The 18,161-nt window shown below is 41.0% G+C and overlaps 1 protein-coding gene across 4 annotated transcripts in view; it reads right to left on the bottom strand.

Moving 5' to 3' along the window:
• Window positions 1–18,161, bottom strand: part of LOC108157307 — a 53,324-nt gene that overhangs the window by 34,641 nt on the left and 522 nt on the right. For 2 of the 4 annotated variants that reach the window (XM_033399936.1, XM_017289333.2), the window contains exons 2-3: window positions 17,416–17,632; window positions 6,226–6,286 (exon numbers count right to left, since the gene is read on the bottom strand). The gene's annotated coding sequence lies outside the window, so the exon portion shown is untranslated. Of the gene's footprint in view, window positions 1–6,225; window positions 6,287–17,415; window positions 18,073–18,161 lie in introns of those variants that run through there. The other 2 variants (XM_017289315.2, XM_033399937.1) reach the window with 2 other exon arrangements.

The following is an 18,161-nucleotide window of genomic DNA, read 5'->3' as shown; positions in this document are numbered from 1 at the left end:
AGAAAATGTTTCAATGGCTAGTGAAAGTGAGCGAGAAGGTGGGAGGAAACAAAGGGGGGCGGGGGGAAGGGGCTGTCACACCTCTAGTTCAAGTTTCAAGCGTAAGAAGTCGAGAGACCCCCCCGGCCACATCAGTTGCACCCATCCAGAGGTTATCTAAAGAATTTCCTCGCACCTCCACAACCCCCAACACCAACCCGCCCGCCCCCTGCCACCATCCATCCGTCGATCTGTCGATCTGTCTGTCCATCAAATGTGATAGAATCCATCAAAACAATCAAAGAAATACGAGTGCACGCGAGTGCGCGCGAATGTGTAAAGAGAATATGTGGAAAATATTGCGGCAAACACACAAACATCAAAGAGCAATTGCCGATTCTCCATATACATATGTATATACATATATATATATGTACCCATCTATGTATGTGCATCCATTCGCCGTCCATTCATTCATTTATATACACGATGTATATATTACCGAACCCATGCCTCTCTCCTCTCTGGCAGGGATGGACTCCTGCTTCACTGCTTCACTGCTTCATGTGGCATTCAACTTGTTGCCAAGTGTCGTAGTCCGCCCCACTCCCCACGGCACGGCACACTCTCTTCCACCCATTCCCATTCGAAAAGGCTAGGTACACACACAATTTTCGATACACTATACCCATGCCAGACCGAGGGACGCTGCTGCATCACGCGTGCCATCTGAAGGGGTCTTTGGAGTACAGCAGTACTGGTAATTCTCGAGAGTCTCCTCCTTTACAGGATTGCTGCCCGTTTAGATATAGTTCCAATTGATCTATTCCTTTCTTTTCCATTTTTAATTATCATTTCTTTCATTCAGATTGATTCCAGTATGTCCTCTGGCCTTTCCCTTCTCTCTGATTCAGGGAGGGTATCCCCGAGTCGCATCCACTGCCTCGAAGGTTTTCCTACTCGTGTTTTTTGTGTTTTATTTCGTTAGTGTTACGTTTATTTTCGAATTTTGTTTATTTAATGTTTCTTTCCTTTTTTTTCTTGTTCTTCTTTTGGCGTCGTCGCTGCCGTCGATCGTTTGTTTGTTTGTGTTTTCTGCGTTTTTATGTATTTTTTTTCGTTCCTAGGACCCTGCACCTCTCCCACAATCATCTATCCCCTTTTTTCAGGCAACGGCAGAGAGAGACAAGAGAGTGAGCGCCTTAAAAATCTCTCATTTTCCGACATCCAAACGCCACAAATCAATAAATGAAGTGGAAAATAGAAACAAAGGCAAGAAGGTGCCTCCCTTTCTTGGGGAACCGAGGACTTGGATACCTTCGATAGGAATATTAAATCAGTTTTCCCTTGAAGGATCCAAGGTGGTGATGGTGATGGTGCTGGTTCAAGCAGTTGGGAGAAGCCCCAGGAGAGATAGTGGGGGCGGCGGCAGCGGCTGGCAGAGATAATGGCCAGAGGAGAAAGAGAGATAGCAACCGGCTACCTTGACCTCATTCGACGACCTTTTTTTCCCCTGTTGCTGCTGCTGCGTGTTGGGCAGCAGCAAAGCAGTGCACGGGGGAACACTGCTTGCGTGCAAAGCTTCTTTCTTACCGTTACTCTCCCACCCTCCCTCAATGGCCTTGCGATTGTCTGTCTGTGTTTCTCTGTGTGTGTCTGTGTGCGGGTGGAATTCGTAATCGGTTTCGTATTATATCATTCATCAAATGCCGTTGCCGCCAAAACGAAAGAAAAAAACAAAACACACACAGAACGAGAGCGAGAACGGGTAAAGAGAGCCGTGAAGAAAGACCAGAAAGCAGTGGGAGTGAGAAGAGAGCGTGGCCAAGCAGTAGGCAAGCAGTACACAGATAATAAATCATCACAAGGAATAGCAGCAAGCAGTGGATTTGTCAGTGTCGGGTCAGAAAAGATAAGCAAGCAGCGCAATTCGATTTGTCAGCAGCATCACAAATTGGTCAAATCGGAAGGCGAAAGCAGTGCCATCAAATGCAACAAAAGCATGCCGTATGATCAGCAAGCAGTGGAGCAGATGCTTAAGGATGTCGGAGAAGCAGGGAGAATGTAAGCATCAGCAAGCAGTACAGAGTAGAGAGAACAGTCAATTATAAGCAATCGGTAGAATTTAGAAGCAAGCAGTGCAATATTCACAGCTAACGACGCAGAAAAGCCACAAGCAAGCAGTGTAAAAACCACAAACATCAGATAGGAGCACACAAATGCCTGTGAAGAAGACTCAGGAACCCAAGCAGTGCAATTAACATAAACCAGAAGAAAAAATACATGCAAGCAGTGCAAACCAAATTTGTTTCGATCAACAGGAACTGTAATTAAAACATTAGAGTGTGGCAGTGGAGGGAAGAAGCATCAGAAGGAGGCAAACGAAAAGAAAGCAGTGCATTTAAATTGCTCGCAAGCAGTGCAGCAATAGTTTTGCTGCAAAAAAAGCATTCCAGCAACAGAAAAATGATCAGCATTCATTCAAGCAGTGCAATGAGTAGTTCTGAAGCAATCCAAAATGCAGAAAAGTTCAAGAGCTCCCCTCACACCCATGCCTCACCCCTCTCCTCAACCCACCGACCCAAACCATCAAAAACAAATAACGGAACACAAACAAAAACACACACAGAACGCAACGCAACGCCAGCGAAAAACAGTTCAAGGAAAACACAGAAAAACATGACAGAAAAACAACAACAGAAAAAAAGGCATAGAATAGCATAACAAAAATTATTTAAAAACAAAAACAAGAAAACGAAATGAAAGAAGGAAGACAAATGACAGAAGGATAAAGAAATCCGCGCCACGGATTTACAGAGAATTTTGAAAGAAGGGAAAAACAGAAGTAGGATTCGCTCTCCACTGGCGAATGGTCTTTTTCCGCTTAAATATCATCCAAATAGAATGGAATACTCTGTAAATAGGGGGTACTTATCGTATTGTTTTTTTTTGTCACGATCGAAGCCTGCTAATTGATCAGAGACTTGTATTATTTCAGAGTTTATATTTCTATAGAAAAAACACGTAGTTACTACTCGTCTGTGCATACACATATATTATATTTGTTTCCACTTTGGCAAGCATTTTATATGAATTATTCGTGCATGATTAATGGATGGATTGGCTTGTTTTCGCTCATTTCTGTATATCTGTGCGATTTGCTGTCTGCTTTTGGCCTGTGCGGGGCCTGTGACAAATGTAATTTAAGTGTAAAACCCCCCACGTACCCCCCCGCACCCCACCGAGTCGTCTTTAATGACGCCAGAATTTGAGAATGAGAAAAACATTTTGGGGCGAGATTTGTGGCGTGATTATGTCATTGAGGATTATCGAAATGAAATAAGATAAAAGCAAAAAAAATGTGTACAGGGCATAGAAGAAAGGAGATTGATTTAAAGGATCTATGGGAGAGTTCTTTTGGCGGAGACAACCCCAATCGTACCTCCACTTCCCCCATCTCTTCTCCTCCTCTGTTCACTCTCTCTTAGGTCAAGGTGCACGCCCTGTCAGCCCCTGGCCCTCCTCCAATTGATTGCTTTTCCTGCTGCCCCATCTCTCCGTCTCTTTTGCACTTTCTCTATGACCAGATGCCGCTGATAAAAACCAGAACAAGGCAAAGAATGACAGAGAGAACACACACACAAGCGAACGATAACCCAAAAACGGAATAAACAAAAACCAAAAAATGTCATAAATAAACAAAAACCAAACAAAAAAATAAATAGATAAAAATACAACAACAAAAATGGGAGAAGAAAATGTTTAGTAAAACAAGGAAATAGAAAAAGAGGATGGGCATTAGGGGGAGGAGGTGGCGGCAGAAGGAGGTTGAAAAGGCTACAGTTAGAGGGAGAAGGAGAGAGAGGAAGAGGAAGAAGGAGGCCCAGGCCTTTGCAGACAGAAGACAGAGGGTGTGGCAGACTCTCATAACCTCCCTCCCACCGCCTGCAAAATCATATGCTCCTCCTCGAAACGAAAAGAGTAGTGCTATATCGTTTGCCGCGAAAACAGACTACATGTCGTGTGCATGACAAGGGCACATTGGCCCAATAAGGTTTGTAGATCCAACCTTTAATCCAACAGTGAAACAGGAGGCATACCTCCTGCCTCCTCCCGCCTTCTACTGCCTCCTCCCGCCTCCTACCTCCTCCCGCCTCCACCACACAACCAACAAGCCAAGGCCCTGCCCCAAAATCGAGAGAACAAACCGCAACAGCAGCAAACAGAGAATGAACGAGTGAAGGCGAGAGGGCAGAGATATGCAAAACGACCAACAACCGACCTGCCCCACACTGTGTTGCATCATCACACTGTTGCCCACCCACCAGCTCTGCCTCCCTCTCTCCCTCTCCAACCCTTTTCGCAATTATTCAGAGGCCTTTGACCAATTTATTCGAGAGCACATCCAATTCAAAACAACAACGAACAAAACAAAGAACACAGCCAACAACAGAGAGGATGATCGAGGCCTCGGATACCCCCTTAAAGAAAATGCAAGAAATCTGCCTCTGTCTGGGCCGCAGGGTATCGTGTGTGTCTGCCACTCGTTCGGACTCTTGCGATGCTCTCTGCAGTCCCCTCTCGGTAAAGTTCAATTGGTTGTGAACTCTCAAGCAAAACGACATACCCCTTACGTTCGAGGGTTCAAGGGTGTTCGGGCCAATGGAATATGCTAAATGGTGTCCACAGTTTCGAAGTAGTGGAGATTCTGTTTGGATAAATCTATCCGTTCAGGTTTCAATCGAATATCATTTAAATCGGAGGAATTTTTGCAGCCAGAATATGGAAGAAAACCTGTAGGAAATCGCACTCTTATTATCTTCTTGGATTCTTGGATTTTTTACTTATTTCTGGATAGTTTCTCCGTGTTTTTGCTATCAAAAAACATCTGTAATTTGTACAGTCTTTCAGTAGTTTTTAGCTTGTTGTTGGACATAGATTTGATCTAGTATATTTGGCTAGTATTTTTCATGTTCATTTTTCTAGGATTTCGTCTATCATTTAATCTGGCATGTCTATATTTTTTTTCTAGTATGTTTTCGATTAGTTTTACGGTATTTTTTTTGAAACATTTATGGTATTTTTTGAATGTATTTCTTTATACTTTTCTAACATTTTTTCTTTGTTTTTTAAATTTTTAGTCTTGCATGTATTTTTCTTAATAAAAATCTGGTATTTTTCTAAATAAAAATCTGATATTTTTTCTAAATAAAAATCTGTTATTTTTTGCAAAAGAAAATTCTTTTATTTTTCTAAATAAAAAACTTTATTTTTTCTAAATAAAAATCTGATATTTTTTTAAATAAAAATCTGTTATTTTTTCTGAATACAAATCTGTTATTTTTTCTAAATACAAATCTGCTATTTTTAAATAAAAATCTGGTATATATTCTAACAAAATTGTTGGTGGTATTCTGGTATTATTCAAAGAATTTTCTAATTCTTTTTCGAATATCTTCTGACCACAAGTATCTGGGAATTTCTCGCTATTAAGCAAAGTCCTACCTATCTATCTACATTCCATATTCCACATTCCACAAATGTTCCCATAATTTTGCAAGTTCCCCGCCCCGCCCCAAAAGTTCTCTTCACTTGTTTTTGGTGGTTTCTAAAGTGTTTCCCTCTTCATTTTTCCCCATTACTTTTGTTGATCATTTTTTGTGTTACGTTGTTTTGTTACGTGACTCGATTTGCATGTTGCAACACAATGATGCATTGTGGATACCTGCCTCTGCCACTTGCCCCTGCCTCTAGCGGCGTCGCCTCTGTGCTGCCTAATAAAGTTTTCAATTTCAAATTATGAATAAAAAAACGTCCACAGGGGGAAAAACAAAACAAAAACACAAATTACTTCATAAATTGCAAAGTCACTCTGCGGGCGGGGCGGGTAGTGGCGTGGCGTGGCATGCAACAGAAAACTCAATTACGAGAGGAAGGAGGAAGGAGAAGGAGAAGGCGGAGGTGCGCTTCCAATGCACTTGCAAAGGGGGGGTTCCTTTCGTTTCGTGGCTTTTCCTTTGTTTGTGGCCAAGTTTTGTGAGGCCCTGAAAATACGGGCCGGTTGAAAGGGTTCCCAGTGGTCACGGCGGAGGCGGGAGGAGAATGAAACATGACTTGCACTTTTCCAAGAGGGAAATTGCTATATTAACCAGCCGAAAATCCCAGTAAAAAATGAACACAATCATTGGGCATTCGATTGCACATAGAAGATACGTATTGCGGTAAATCCCAGAGGAAAGTCCTTACCTTTGGTGGAAAGCACTGTCTTTGAAGCAAACTTCGGGCATCTGTATCCGTATCTGTGGAGCTGCAAGAAGAAGCCAACGAAAACAATTTCATAAATTGAAGGTTTTTTCATTTAATTAAAAGAACGCCGTATATCGATGAATCGCTCCGCTCCCTTTTGTGGGCAATCCTGGGATTATAACCCCCCCCCCACATATCATTATCGTATCAGTTACAGAGACCCGAAGACCCCCGATAATCCACATTTATCTTCGGCTTCCACTTTGACAACTTTGATGGATGGTGGGATGGATGAGTGGATGGATTGCAACTCCCCGGGAGCTTAAGGGCAAAGAGAGAGAGAGGAAGATAGAGCCAGCATTCATCTTGGGGTTGTTGGCATTTCAGGGGTTGATTTTGTAGCTAATAATCGTGATTCGTTTTGGGTCTTTATTCAATTATCATGAGAGTCAGATCTCGTTGGAGTGCGAAAATCGTATGTGAGGGTCTTACTGTCCAGATATTCGGATAAAGGGAGATCCATGGAGATTATTACATCCAAGATGGTCTTTAATGCAGGCTAGAGGAATTTCTGCGAGACTTCCTATATATTTCCTATAAAGGTCTACGAAAGATACTAAAATAACACACAAATTATAGTTCTTTTTAATCGGAATTTAGCCAGAAATTACCAAATACCTAAAAGAAGACAAAATATGAAAAATGCCAAAAATATACCACACAAAATAAAAAAACATATATTTAAAAAAATAAAAATAAAATATAAAAAAAAACAAAAAAAACCTTAGACAAAAATCGGAAAAATACCAGAAATTATCTGTTAAATACCTACAAATATCATCCAAACAATTAACCAAAAAAAAATACTACAAATACCCAGAAAACACCTTAAAAATACCAGAAAAATCTAAGAAAATATCAATATAAAATACTAGGAAAAAATACAAAAATACTAGATAAAATACTAGAAAAAATACCAGACAAGTTGTAGAAAAATAACAGAAAAGGGTGGGAGCAAAATAAAAAATATACCAGCCAAAACTATACAAAATGCTAGAAAAAATGCAAGACAAAATCCAGAAAATTACCAGAAAGAATTCCAATAAAATACCCGAAAAATACTAAAATACAGTATTGATTTCGATGCATGGAAATGGTCTTTAAATCGAAGTTCTAATGAGATTTTTTGCTGGATTTCGAGATTTTTCCATCATTCCATGATTTAAGATTTTTCACTTTCTGTAACCTTAGCCTTGGGCCCGCGCTGTGCAGAGCCTCATTTGTGCAGAGACTGTCTCGAGTGCTGGCTCTACTTCAAACAATGTACATCTATGGAGGGGGGGAGGAGGAGGGGGAAGGGCTGTAGGTACATATATTCCAACGTTAATTTCATAATGAAAGCTCCTCCAGTGGAGGAGTGGAGAGTGCATACTCATGTAAATAATAGCAGCAGTTGTCCGTAATCCCCCACCTCCGCCTCCGACTCCGACTCTGCCAAAGACATACACATGTACCCCCGGGGGGCTCTGGGCGGTTCGGAGATTGCATCCACTTTAAAATCCATTTATGAATGAAAAACACACACACACAACGACGACGACGACGACGACGAGGGGTGATACCGGTCCCTGGGTTAAGGGGGGAAGTCTCGTCTACTCCCCCGAGGGGTGGCCCAGGGGGAGGTTGGGTTCTGCTCATTTCATGCTATCACAAACAGGATGGGGAGGGGGGGGATTGGGAGTGTGCCCTCCATTAATGAGTATTCAAAATGCAATCCAGGGAACAGCAGGAGCAGAAGCAGGAGCACAAGGGGGTGGCACCAGCAGCATAAGGGTGGCCCAAGCCCATATGCATAATTTTTCCAGTGTGGGTTTTCCAAAGGATCTCCCTCTCGTGCAGATTACGGCTCGCTCAAGGCGATGGCTGGACAGTGGTCCTTCGTGTTGTTTTTTTTTCGGTACAGTTTCAGCCCGCAAGGCATTGATAAATTGGATGCAACTCTGCAAAAGCAAAAGCAAAAGCAAAAGCAAAAACCAAAACAAAAGCTTCACTCTCCCTCTTTCGCTTCAGTGCAGTTCAATGCAATTTGCAATTGCAGCAAAGCAGAGAGAGAGGGAGAGAGAAGTTTCAACAGAAAGAGAAAGGAGAGGCAGAAACAGAAGCAGCAACAGCGACAGCGGAGGAGGATCCATGAAGAAATGAAGCTGCTGTTCCAGCAAATTTTCTTGTATTTTTCACCTTTATTTTTGTTGTTGCCGTGTGGAGCCAGGGAGCCAGGGAGCCAGGGAGCCAGGGAACCAGGGAGCCAGGGAACCAGGGCCTTGCACCAAAAGCAGCTTAAAAAAGTTGAAAGTAAAACCAAGTACAGTAGAGCCCCCATTCCGCCCCCCAAAACAAGAGGGAAGATCATTAAATATGTACGCAAAAAACACATTGAAAGTGGATCCACGGTTTCTGATATTCCTGAGCATCAATTTAACTATAATACTAAAAAAAAAAAAACAAAAAATACGAAAAACCACCAGTTAAATAGTGGATACTTGACTGAAAAATAGATACCAATAGATTTACCAAAAATATTTCAGTAACAATTAAAAAAACCATTTATCTAACAAAAAAAAAAACCAGAAAATACAAAAAACATCTATATCAGAAACTACTAGAAAAATATTGGAAATATACCAAAAAATACTATAAATATACCATAAAATACTATAATAAACCATAAAATACTTGAAATATACCATAAAATACTAGAAATATATGGGAAAATACTGGAAAAAGTAGTAAATAATTGGTACAGAAATGAATAGAAAAATATACAAAAAAATAGCTACAAAAAGCACCAGAAAATACTAGAATATTAATATTCATTCATTAAACTCTTAAGAGATGCAAAAAGATACGTATTTCCCCAAGAGAATACGAATCAAGAGAAAATCTGATTTCCCGAATTGTATTTGTAGAATTCCAAAGTAAAATTCGTTATATATTCGTATATCTCTGACATCCAGAACTAGACATGGACTTTCTTTTATTCAGTTTCGGTTGTCGATTGTCGGTTTTCGGTTTCATTTGAGCAGCGTCCACTGTGCCATCGCCATGGCCCTGGTTTGCCGAACAGCAGCAGCAGTTCAAGGACCAGGCCACAAAACAGGCCGCAAACCGGCTCCAAGTCGCTGCCATTGCTGCAGCGAGGACGCAGGCGCACACACACAGACACACAGACACATGCAGCGGCAGAGGCAGTGGCAGCAGCAACTTCAAGGCTCCTTGACTCTGCTGCCTGCTGCCTGTTAGCTGCTGGCTGCATCGATGTCGCCGTCATTGTTGCTGTTTTCCCATACCCTGTAAAAAGTAGGAAGCCGGCACCAGGGGGTACTCGTTTGGAGATACATATGACACAGGCAAACATTAAGAATACCAGAAAAATACTAGACATTTACCAAAGGAATCCTAAAAAAGTACCAGAAAAATACTATAAATATGCCCGAAAATTCTTAGAAGACTAAAAAAAATAGCCAAAAAATTTGCAAAGGGAAATTCCAGTAAAATACTATATAAAATACAAAAAAAAAAAAATGTATAGATGTATAAGAAATACCAGAAAAAACACTGGAGTTTATCTCATTGTAGACAATGTTTGCATGAAAAAATACCACAAAAATACTAGAGTGAAAACAATATCAAAGTTAAAACTTTAGTCGTACAAAAAATTTGAAAAAATACTAGTATATACTGCAGCATTTTCGTTTTAAAAGTTGTTCCCTTTTTTTTAGGAAGAGGAGATCTTTGTCGAATCGAAACTTAAAATGAAAACATCTTCGAGAGGTTGAGAGGGCATCCCTGCAGTCGGAAGTACTCCCTTTCGATTCGTTTTCATTCTTTTTTGTTATCTTCTGTCGCATCCTCCGTCGCAGAGGAAGAGTCGTTATGGAATCCACAGATTGCGTGGAGGAAGGGCAGCGAAACGGAAATTGTACACACAAACGGAAGGGAGTCGGAGTCGGAGACAGAGTCCCTCCGCTCTCACTCTCAAGTTCAAGTCATCTCCCGCTCTAAATCATTCTGGGATATGTGCTCGAGGGAGGCGATAGATACACAGTAGATGCGAATGGCAATGCAATTGGCAAAAGCTTTTATCCATTGATTCATTTAAACGTAATTTCCTGCACAGTTGCCATTCGTCTGCCAGTCCCTGGAAGGCAGGCGGAGAGGGCAACAGACAGGAAGGAAGAGTCGTTGCAATTGCATTTGTTGAAAGGAATGAAAGGAAATCAAGTTATCTACGAGATGCATTCCTCCATCCTCACGGACTGGGAATCCCATCTGTTTTCTGGATTGCTTTCAGGATTATTGAATGAAAAATAAGGCAATGCCAACGTAGCCAACGAATGAACAAATGACTCAATTGGTATTCGCTTGAGTTAATCCTACAAGGACCCTACACTTTCGTTCTCCGCGCAAAGGTATGGCAAAGGTGATTGGTTCACTGTAGAAATGATCCCATAAGTGAACGGTTATATTCATTCCCGTTCGTTCTAAATTCCGATTAGGGAGGGACCTCTGAGGGACCCCACAGAGGCTCCATGTCCACGATCTACTGCAGACGATTCCCTTCTCCACGTCCGGTTTCATACCTATTCTCCTCTCTCCTTCACGTCGTCTCTAATGCCATTTTTCTGTTTGAATTAATGCCAATATATGTCAAAATATGCCAACAAAAATACCAAAAAATTCAAATATCATTCTCAAAAGATTCAAAAAATTATACTTTTTCTAAGTGTTTTTTTTTTTTGTTGGTTTGTTACTATTTTTTAAATTGATTGTTTGGTATATTTTTAGTATTTTATTGGTTTTTATTTTATTAGGATTTTCTTTTCTGCTTTATTGTAATTTTGTTGTTGTTTAATTTCATAACTTTTTGGTATTTTTTTAAATTTTTTTTCCCCGGTTTTTATATGGTCCTTTTTTTTTATTTTTTTGTATTTTTATTTGGTACTTGTAATTGTATTTGTTTGTTTTTTTTGTTTGGTACTTTTTAGTATTTTATTTGGTATTTTTTGGTATATTTGTGTGAAAGTGTAAACACAATCGATTGCCACCGATGGCGAAATGCTGTGCGAATGTCAAAACCGATTTACCGAGAATAAAACATCTCGTTTTCCGCTCGGTTTCTCTGTGTTTCACTACGTTCACGCGCTCTCTGTTGCTCCATTCTTTGCGTTCCATGCCATGATACGGCCCGACATGACACGGACCCACTCACCGGCTGCTGCTCTACAGCTACTTCTTTGCGGCTACTGTTTCCGCTTTTTCAGCAGTGTTCTGTTTCTGTTTCTGATTCTGTTTGTTTTGATTGTTATTGTTTTTGTTCTGTTTTGTTATTTTGTAGTCAAGTGTTGTGTCCTCCAACGCATTCGCAATGATGCGACGGCGTTCGTTCCCTTTGCCCCGCTCTACCCGCTATCAATCGTACCAGCACCTCTTCGCTGTTCAACCCTGACTCTGCTTCTGCTTCTGGCTCTCTGCCTCTGTTGCTGTCACTTCCACACGTTCCACAGACACACACACACACACACGCACACACACAAACATTCATTCTGTTTGTACAGTTTTGCTGTCTGTCTGTGGCATGGCTTTTGGATACCCCTCTATTTGGGTGGGGACGGGAGGCATGATATTTTGTTGCTTATCGGTTTGCTCCCTCTGGAAAGAATCTGAAGGGTATTTTATTTGGTATTTAATTCGATATTTTATTTGTAATATACTGGTATTTTTTCATATTTTCTTTTTGGTATTTTCTTGGTACTTTTTTTGTATATATATTCATATATATATATTTTTTTTTTTAGTTTATGATATTTTAGTTTGTATTTTTTTGTTATTTAGTTCGGTATTAAATTTGTAATTTTTTTGTATTTATTCAAATATTTCTTTTGGTATTTTATTTGTATTTTCTTGGTATTTTGTTGTATTTATTCATATTTTGTTTTTGGTATTTTATTTTTAAATTCTTGGCAATTTTCTGTATTTATTCATATTTTCTTTTTTTGTTTTGTTATAGTTTTTGATATTTTACTTGGTATTTTTTTGGTATTTCAATCGGCATTTAATTTGCAATTTCTAGGTATTTTTTTCAATTTATTCAAATTTTCTTTGTTTGTTTTGTTGCAGTTTTTGGTATTTTATTTGGTATTTAATTCGGTATTTTATTTGTAATTTCATAGAATTCGCTGTTCATTTCACTGTGTATTTTCCCAGGGTATGCCCCACAGGGTGGTGCCAAACGTAAAACAGCTTTTGATTCCACATTTGCTTTTTTTTGTTTTATGATAAGAGGAAACAGAACAAAACGGCAGCTGCCACCCACTCACTAAACCTTCCCCTGCCCCTTATCTCCTCCCCCTTCAGACACGTGTCTCAACCACCCGATACCCTAGGGCTGTGGTTGGATGGGGAGGACAGTGGCAGTGGCAGTGCCCCAATCAGCAGGATAATCACAATGCTCGACGTTGATAATGGCGACGTTGATGAGTTTGAACCTGAGCACTCGCCCACCATGGCAAAGAGGGGGGGAAAAACAGGTGAAAACAAAACAACAAAAAATCTAGAATCATTTGTAGTGCTGCCACAGACAGAGCCATGCCCCCAATGCCACATGCCTCCGAATGACAGACTGCGGACTGGGGACTGGGGACTGGACTTCCTGCTGCATTTCCTTTTCGACTCTTTTTCCGGTCTCCGGGGCTCGTGGGGTTTCGGGTGTTCCAGGGGCGAGAGAGATGGAGCGATGGGGAGATGGGGCGATGAGGAGGAGGCGTGAAATGTAATCACATCCCTGCACCGGACGCCCTTTGGCAATCAGAGTGCCACCTGAGTGACACAGCAGGGTCCCCGTCCCCGTCCCCGTCCCCCTCACCCTCCCGTCCTCACTTGCATCGAAAAGGTGTCCGATTGCTCCACAGGATGGACGGAGCACCAATCAGAGAGTGTTTTTGTGGTTTCTGACATTCGTTGGCTCGCTCTCTTCCCTCTTCCGGGATTAGGAATAGAAACCGTCACGGGTCTTGTGTCCTTGGGAAGCCTGCAAATAGTTTGAGGAACAAGACCTTTTTGAGGAGAATCTTCTTCACAATGGGACACGGGAGGGGTGTCTGTCGATCGGCTATTACCCTGCTTTCTTGGGTTGATTTCCCACTATGATACCATTCCACTCCAGGGATTCCACTGCTTTCTTTTAGCGCTCTATTGCTTGATTTTTCTTAGTTCTTTGCTTTTGCTTTTGCGTTTGCCGTACTCCCAGATTCTGTTGTTGTTTAACTCCACACACAAAAGCACACACACACACGCACACACTGCACACGAAAAAGAATTCCAAGGTCATTTCCATTGCTTATTTATTCATTCATTCATTCACCATCTCCCTCTCTCTTTCCATTACTACATCTTTTGCTACTTCTTTGGCTCGATCTTCCCCTTTCCCTTTCCTTTTCCCGTTCGTCTTCGTGTGTTTTGTTATTATTGCGCGTTGTTCTGCTTCTGCTCTTCTCTTCTTTTGCGATAAGAAAGAGTTTCGTTTCTCTAATGAAATCACAAAACTTTTCTTCAAAATGAATGAAGCACGTGTGTCGGAGGACAGAGAGAGTGAGAGAGACAGAGAGTGAGAGAGAGAGAGGGAGAAGGAGAGCAGCAAATAATTAGGTAATCGACACTTAAAGATGCGGAAATGCCTTTAAGATTTTAATGATTTTTCGTTTTGCCATAGATATAGATGGAAAATCCGGTGATATCTGGGGCACATGGCAGACAGGCACTGCTTGCAGCTTAGAAATTATGGGCAACGAAAGATTGTTTGGTCTCTCTGGGTCAACATCCAGGGCTGCTTCCATTAATTATAATATTTTTTCCCTTGGAGAAATACTCATTGATTGTCCAACGAAATGAGATTCTCCTGCTTTATTTTCCAGGCCAGCGCCCATCGAAATATGTTATTCCACTGCTTTATTTTCTTTTAAAACTAGATTCTACTGCTTTCTTGTCCATTCAACATAGATTCTACTGCTTTCTTGTCCATTCAACATAGATTCTACTGCTTTATTGTCCATTCAGCATAGATTCTACTGCTTTATTGTGCATTCAGCATAGATTCTACTGCTTTCTTACCCATTCAAAATGGATTCTACTGCTTTCTTCAACATAAATTCTACTGCGTTCTTCTCTGTTTAACAATGATTCTAAAGCTTTCTTCTTTATTCAACATAGACGCTACTGCTTTCTTCAACATAAATTCTACTGCTTTCTTCTCTGTTTAAGAACGATTCTAAAGCATTCTTCTGTATTCAACATGGATTCTACTGCTTTCTTCTCTGCTTTCTTATCCATTCAACACAAATTCTACTGCTTTATTTTATATTCAACATAAATTCTACTGCTCTCTTCTCGGTTTAACAAAGATTCTACTGCTTTCTTCTTTATTCATAGATTCTACTGCTGGTTTCCTCACCAATCGACATCGTTTCTACACCTTTTCTACTGCTTGCTTCGAAACAGATTCTTCTACTTCCTAGGGCATCCTTCTCACATGATTACACTGCTTTCTACTCCATTCTTCAAAATAGTGAAATCTACTGCTTTTCCACAGTACTCTTTACCCTCAGAGAACCACTTTGTTCTACTTGTACCACTTTGTTATGCCTTAAACAGTTATTCCATTGCTTTCTTCGCCATTCAAAATGCGATTCTACTGCTTTTTTGTACACTGAAACTGCTTGACTGCTTTCTAGTAGAATATATGCATGATACGTCTTCTTGCAGTCCACACTCTCGCATCGCATACCAGAGACAAGTGAAACGAATTTTATTAGAGAGGTTACATCTTCTGCCCCCCCCCTCCAACACACCCCTCTAGCCAGCAAGCAGTTGACAAGTACCGGAAATGGGCCAACAACAACCATCCAAAACAGAACCCAAAAAAAAAATAGTTGAAATATTTGCTATATCATAAAGCATTTTATCGGTTACTAAAACCAACAACCACCGACCATTATATATATATATATATAGTTATGTATATCTGAATAATAATTAAAAGAAAACAAAAACAATTAGAAGGGAGGGGTGGCGCTCCCTGCCTCCCTCCCTCCTTGCCTTATCGTCATGCACCAGCAGCAGCAACAAATAGCGACAGCGACAGCGACAGAACAAATGTTTAATTCTAGTATTTAAAAATTGTATAACGCTGTAAATTTCACGCGATTTACAAATGCAACAACCACAATGCCACAATGGCACAATGGCAATAACAAAACAAAACAAAAATATACAAAAACAAATGATGTTGACAAATGTCCGGAGCTTAATTAAAGCGACAGCCGTTCCCGTTCCACCCCCACAACAAAAACAACAACAGCATGGGAGGGGGTCGATGAGTAATGAAAAGGAGAATATAGAAGTGGGAGTGGGAGTGGGAGAGAGAGAGCACTACCTATTGGCAAGCTCATTTGAGAGCCCAGAGGGGACTCAAGAGAGTTGAGGATGCGATCCTTGGGTGTCCATTGGAAACTCCTTTGAAAGAATTGGCAGTAGAAGCAGTAGAAAGCAGTGTGGCAGTGGCAAGTGAAAGAAAGCAGTCGAATGTGTAAAGCAATGGACTCTCCTTTGAATGAAAGAGCAAGCAGTGGAAAGCAATGGACTCTTCTTTGAATAAAAGAGCAAGCAGTGGAATCTATGCTACAATGGATAATTCATAATCAGTGGATATCCGACATCCGGCAAATCCTTAAATTAAATCCCTATATCGGAAGCATTGAATCTTTGCAAGACTTTTACCAATCCACGTTTTGATGGAAAAATGGATAAACAAAAAAAATATTCATTCAATGGATAATTATGTTTAATGAGCAAAGAATTACCAAAAGCCAATTGTTGCAACAATAGTCTGAATTTACAACTGAATGCTGGGGCCCAATAATAGCGGTCATTTTCGGATTCGAAGTCGAATTGTGGCCCCAAATCACGATTGCGCTCGGTTACTGCTTGCTGGCCTGCTGCTATTATTACCTCAGTTTTCGTTGCTCGATTGTTGCACGCAAGAAGCAAAAGTAATACAAACAGAGAAAACAAAATGAAAGAAGAGACGACGAAGAATGAGAAACACTCTTTCTCTCTGGCCAAAGGAAATCCCGATTCAATTTGAATGAAAATCAAAATTTTGCTAAAATTAATGTGGGGGCTTTGTTGAGGCTCCAGAGTTTCTTTTTTCCGTATGATCTGCCGCCTGTTGGTATTGAAAAACCCTCATAACCGCTGGCAAGGAAAGAGTATTGAAAATTACATAAAACCTTGGGACACCTGAGAGACGGCGGACGGCGGACGGTAGACGGGGGCCTGGGAACACAACTGTCTTCACCTTTTTCCGCAGAGAGCACGAGGCAAACGAACTTGCCCCAACAGTTGCTGCTGTTGCTGTTGATTAACCTTCTTTTTATTTTTCTTGTTTGTATCACAATATTTATTCTCTCCCCCCCTTTTGCTTTTTGTTTTGCTCAAAAGGTTTCAAGGCTGGCAAAAATTAAATAAATGTGCAATTATTTACTGCCGCAACGAAAAACGGTTCGACTTGGGGGAGTGGGGGGGATGCCCTGTAAGTCCTGGAGATGCCCCATCGAGCAGTGCAGGGTATCGCTGAAACGAGAGAGAGCCGCAAGCTTAAGAGAGCGAGTGCAGAAGGAAGAGGAGTAATAAAAGGAAGAGCATGGCGGAGAATAAGACAAAGCTTTTCGGAACAGATCACCTTTTCCACCATCTCGCTCGCTCTCTCTCTTGAGAGCCATGGGGAGAGCGCGAAAGAGAAACAACAACAAAAGCAGGAAGACAACTTTCGCTGTTTGTGTTTGTTGTTGTTGTTTTTGTGCAACGGGAAATGTGAAACGACAGAAGAAGAAGAAGGAGAAGAGTGACAGAGAGCGCAGAGGCTCTCTTCTGCCGTTCTTCAAGCTCTTCTTTGCGCCTCCGCTTCCTTTTGCTTTTTTTCCTATCCTGCTTTCTCCTCATTTCGTGATTTTTCCCATCTCGATTTGGTTCGATTTCCACCACATTCGTTTTTTGTTTAGATTCACACCAAAATACAATTTCAAATTATTCTCAAATAAACAACAATTAAGAGAGACAGAGAGGGGCAGAACTTACCGGGAGAAAGAGCGCACCAGAGAGTGAGTGAGAGAGAGAGAGGTGGTTCCTGTTGCGCTGCCGCTCCTCTCTGCTGATCGTCGTCTGCGTCGTGCGACTGCCTGCTGCTTTGCTTCTCTTTTTTTTCACTGCCGATGCTGCTCCGATCCTTGTTTTGTTATACCGTTGCTTTTATTCTAATTTTTTTTTTTTGTCTTTTTACTCTTCGTTTGACTGACTGCAGGATAATGTATGCGGTGGGAGGGGAGTGTGGATTAGAAGTGAAGGAAGCAGAAAGTAAAAGAACCAAAAAACACACGCACACACACACACACACGCTTTTTTATTCTGCGGCTGATAAGAATAACAGTAATTGGAGGATAACAACAAAATGAGTCAGGTTTTCTTGTTGTTGTTTTCGCTGTGGTTTTCTTTCGTTTTTCTTTTTTGTAACTAAGCGCACGCTGCCAACGTCGACGCTGACCATTTCTCATGTGGCGCGCCGCACGCACAAGCACACACACACACACACACACAAACACAAGCACACACATTTTTTTGGGACCTCCGACTCTCTGCCGCTTCTCTTATTTCCTTCATTCCTTCTTCTACTTCATCGTGTTGTTATGTTTTTTCTGTTGTTTGCCGTTCGCATATTTGTTTAAAGAGCAGTTTTATTTTCTTTAATGCTCACATTGCAAAAATATAATTGTTTTTGCAGCCGCCGCTCTTTTTACTCTTAATTTTTTGCTTTTTTGATTTGTGTT

The sequence above is a fragment of the Drosophila miranda genome, chromosome XL (genome assembly GCF_003369915.1).
Source record: "Drosophila miranda strain MSH22 chromosome XL, D.miranda_PacBio2.1, whole genome shotgun sequence".
NCBI lineage: Eukaryota > Metazoa > Arthropoda > Insecta > Diptera > Drosophilidae > Drosophila > Drosophila miranda.
This window is presented reverse-complemented; position numbering and strand designations above follow the sequence as displayed.